The sequence below is a fragment of the Amblyomma americanum genome, chromosome 3 (genome assembly GCF_052857255.1).
Source record: "Amblyomma americanum isolate KBUSLIRL-KWMA chromosome 3, ASM5285725v1, whole genome shotgun sequence".
In the NCBI taxonomy this organism is placed as follows: domain Eukaryota; kingdom Metazoa; phylum Arthropoda; class Arachnida; order Ixodida; family Ixodidae; genus Amblyomma; species Amblyomma americanum.
The window spans coordinates 22,710,653-22,715,169 of record NC_135499.1 but is presented as its reverse complement, the minus strand read 5'-3'; the positions used below and the strand labels follow the sequence as shown (position 1 = coordinate 22,715,169).

Below are 4,517 nucleotides of genomic sequence, written 5' to 3'. Positions count from 1 at the left end.
CTTGATTTTATGCTAGGTGCATAACTGTTATTCTAAAACGAAGAAACTTCAAGACGCTGCCTGACTCGTGTTGCTTGTGTGGACAGCAAGGGAGGTGAGGCGGCCTGTAAGTGCTCAAGAAAATAATTTTGCCCCACCTCCCAGAATGTTGTGCTTACTTGCATCGCACCTATAGTGTAGCTGCTTCTTTGTGGTGGTCGTGAGTGTTACGCATTCACTTGAACAAGTAGAAAAGATTTATGCCTTTCTACTAAGGGAAAAAGAAGCAAAATTTCTAACAGCATTTTTAATTTTTATGAAGTAATATATGTGCCACTTACATCACAAAAGTGCATGCGTGCAGGCTTACGAAGCAAAATATGAGTACATCGATGAATTTTGTGAGGGTACGCTCTATTCAAATTATGTTGTGTGTGGGGGGAGTTTTCGCTTTGTTTTATGTTGTTTCTTATTAATGCCAGAAAAGAATCTTTTTTTTTCCCCCGGCTTTGCACATTTAAGTTGATAATAAGGGATGCGCACTCGGTGCATTCTCCTTGAAGAGATTTATTCCGATATTCCGCGCTTTGCAGTTTCGTTTCGTGCGCGGGTGCATGCAAACATGACTAACAACAGAGTCTGGTGCAACGCGTTGCCTAAAATGTGCACATCGGCTTGCCTTGCCAAGCATGCATTTCAGCACTAAACACATCTTGTAGGCCTTCCAAGCGCACACAGATACAACTCCGCTGCCCCCCGCTCTCTGTTAAAGCCGATACGTGGCGATTAAAAGCTTTAGCGCCCTTGCTGACCTAACGGTAGCTGACGCGGCGCCTGGGAAACACTGGGTTTCCGCAGAATTTACAACGCTAAGAAGTATGCGAGCGTTGTCCTCGGGCAGGGACTGCTGGCCTGCGCAGATTTAGGCGCCGCTTCGGGTGCCTTTTCAGCAGTGGCGGCACCACTCTAAAAATTTAGCTCTCGTTGCTTCTTTCCTGTCCTGGACGAAATGACTTTTCCCCCAGAAAACTGCCTTAGTTCCTGCATTCAACTGTGGCTGGCAAGTGAATGTGCGAAGCTGTCGTCGATCGTTATGAGGAGCAATGCCACAAAGGCATCATGCCGGCCAAAGCTTTCACTTTCCGCTCCCATTCGGCACGTACGCCATTACGAATACTCTGGCCCCGTTCCTGATGTTCGCCAGCTTCTCTGCGCAACAGTACGCACGCGTGTGACGCCGCTCGTGACTCGCGGGTACGCCATCAGTTCACCTCGACTGAAAAGTCGTCTAGGCTGCGCCCTCGCTCGCACCGCCGCATCGAACTCGATGAATCCTTTGACAACCGACGTGCGAGTCTTTCGCACTGAGTAGCCCCAGTCGGTCTGCCCATAGCTGCTGCCGGACATCCGACATGATACGTAAGAGGCCGCAACATAATTCACTCCTTCGCACTGCCCCTCGACGCGTATGCACCGATGATTGCAACGCAGAGGCACAGCGCAAGCTCCCGGAGCGGCGTTCTGTTCCGTACTTGGCGCCAATAGTAGCAGACGACGGTATTTATTTCTAGATCAGTTTTACTTTTTTTTCTCTTCACGTAATCAGATTCTGTGGGTACGTAACCTGGCACCGCCTTGATGGTTGCGTCACGCCTACGTCACAATTTCAACAAAATGGCGAATTGTCGAGAATAGGCCCCCTGCTTTGATGTGTTCCGCACACTGGAGAGGCAATGCGCCCTCCCTGCCACCCTTGAATGTGGCATGCAGTTAATCTTTGATCGCGAGAGATTGATCACCAAATGAACGCTGCGGCGCAGCTATTGCTGCATAGCCGCATGTCAGTCACAATGGTGTCAGCGCTAATGCATTACGGCCTCATCTCTCTCTCTCACCACCGCCACATGTATCAAAGCACGAATGAGGCATCCGCATATCCAGGGGCCAGTTATGCGCCCTTCCTTCCTTTGCTCAAAGCCATCGCCGTCTAGAACATTGTCAACGCCAACGCCAATGAACACAGTAATCGCCGACATCTTTCGCTTTGTATATCCTGGGTTAGCTGAGCTAATCCACATTAACCCTTTATTGCACGATTTTTTATTTTATGATAAGATTATTTCAGGACATGCAGGCAGTCATACAAATCACTATATGCACATGGAAATTTGATTCGCTGGTTATCAACATTTTTTATTGGCTGAAAAATGGTATGTTGCATATTTGCAACAATGTGAACAATGAAAACAGCTTGCAAAGCTGAACACCGTTCTTGGTGAGAATGAAATACAAATAATGACCACTGAATCAACCAGAGTAAAACAGTCATTTCATTGTGTGATACACGTCGAAGCAATTGCTCTTGTTTGTAGAGCAGAGATCAATGCCACACTTAGAACAGTAGCTCATGCAGATTCCGGTGCACTTGGGAAACTTGCAGTGCTGCCTCTTTTGACTCCAAAGAACCCAGTGGCCAACCTGAAAGAATATATGTGATTATTACCTTTGAAACAACTCATGATTCTTTAGAAATTATACCTCATCTAGCCGAACATCCACATGGCGGTTCCAATAAACATTTCAATTTCTTCAGCAGTAGTGCACAGTGGCTGGTTTACGTCTTTTTGAAGCGCGAACAAATTGCTTTGGTCCGCTATTAGGGACATCAGTGAATTTGGGAACAGGTACTTGAAATACTGCAACGGTGTAGAAAGATGTAAAAGTTCTTCTGGAAGGTCACTTTCTCCAGCGAACTGGACTTCCTGTGGATCCCTCATCAAGTTCGCTTTCTTTTAAATTACTCTCTTATTTGCTCTACTAGAAGGTTGCTGTGTCGTAGAGTCGTGCGTCAAATTTTCCTCCTCATCAGAGTGTGAACTTGATAAGCTTTCACTGTCAGTGAGGCTTCCACGTGGTTGAATATGTGAAGCATGAAAAAATTGACTATTGTGTGTAACGAAATTTCCATCACAAAATAAATACAGAGCAAATGAATAAACTGCAACGAATAAAAAAAATGGTACTCTACGAACAAAAGCATACTCAAAGAACTTACACTCAGGGTCATCATCGCTTCCAGAAAGGTCACTGTCTTCTCTTTCAGAAGGAAGTGCTCGGCCATAGAACGTTTTAGCATCCATCGCCTGTTCTGTCAAGAAAAACAACCAAGGTGCACATTGTTGCATATGTGCAACATACCAACTTTAACGCGCCAGAAACAAAATATTGCATTATAAGAACGTTTTCTGCCTTCCACACATTAAAAATGATGCGTAGTAAAGACTAAACAATTTCACTCTACATTATCCAGTTCAGAAAGGCATAAAAAACGGCAAAAACTTACCGTTGTTACAGCACGTGAGCGCGCGAAGCATCCACCATGTTTGTTATGGTTGTGATTCCTCTGAAGCAGGACAGATGGCAGCACACGATGGCGCGCATTTCAAACCTATGTTGCAGAAATGCAACAACGAGCACAGGAAGCTCCAACTCGGATTTCCTTTTGTTTTTGGAGCCATTTATGCTAATGTCGCATATATGCAACAGCGTGCAGTAAAGGTTGTGGTTGTGTTTTTTTTTTGGTTGTGTTTATCTCTACATTGCTCATAACAATAATCTGAATTTTGAAGGCGGTAGGACTGCTGTGCCATAGACCGCCATGGCCAACATGCATCCGCAAGGTGGGGCGAATGACCAATTCTTCCAAGCGTTGTGCCTGTTGTGATTGGGGATCCCACCGCTACCACCAATGTTGTGCCATGGAAGTGGCCCCGTAGCGCTCGCCACCCTTTTCTTGACCACCGCGGCTATCGAGAACTGTAAGGGACGCCCAAAAGCCACCTCTGTTATGTCAGACGCGTCGGTGGAGCAGTGCGTCGCTGGCGACTGACCATCCGTGCACATGAGCGGTTTCACGTTGGCAGGCATTGCGCACAATCATGGTGCAGGACGCTACAAAAGCTAATATAGAGTTCTATAATAGGAAAGGCGCGTTTTTGCGCAGTAAACGCTAGGATTTCGAGGGTCAGTATGCTTGATGTTAAATCATTCAACATACGCAGACGAGAAAACTCCGGTAATAGTGGCGCCATCCGGTTTGATTGAAGAGAACAATTTCTACAACAAACTGGTGCTCGTTATAGGCCTAGAAGCTACTGAGTCGTCACGCGAAACAAAAAACAGGCCAAATTTATCGTCCACCCATTTTCTTATAGGCAAGATAACACGAAGCGAAAGTGCAGTACCCTGTTTATAGCCAGTTAACGGGCCGAAAAACGCACTAACACCGACGAGTTCACTTCTAAGCGAGAGGCTCCTCTTCAGAGCGCGCCGCCATGTTGGCTGTCCTTGATCATCTGCTGCTAGAGGAGTGCACGCTATGTGTCTGACGTCAGTCCGACTTCGTCGTCCCTCTTCGCTGCATCCGAACCACCACATCCACTTCCGGCGTTTCGACCAATCAGGTGTAGCCGCTGTGGCAGATTATGACGTTTTTTTATTATGACACAAACTCGGAATACGGACCCTGTTAGGACCAA

At 46.5% G+C, this 4,517-nt stretch overlaps 1 long non-coding RNA gene across 1 annotated transcript; it reads right to left on the bottom strand.

The window, feature by feature from the left end:
- Positions 1–2,175: 2,175 nt before the first annotated feature.
- On the bottom strand, positions 2,176–3,355 carry LOC144122891 (uncharacterized). Its single transcript, XR_013312930.1, has 3 exons — positions 3,323–3,355; positions 3,035–3,127; positions 2,176–2,457 (listed from the first exon to the last, which is right to left on the bottom strand). It is a non-coding gene; the product is annotated as an uncharacterized LOC144122891 (long non-coding RNA).
- Positions 3,356–4,517: the final 1,162 nt, after the last annotated feature.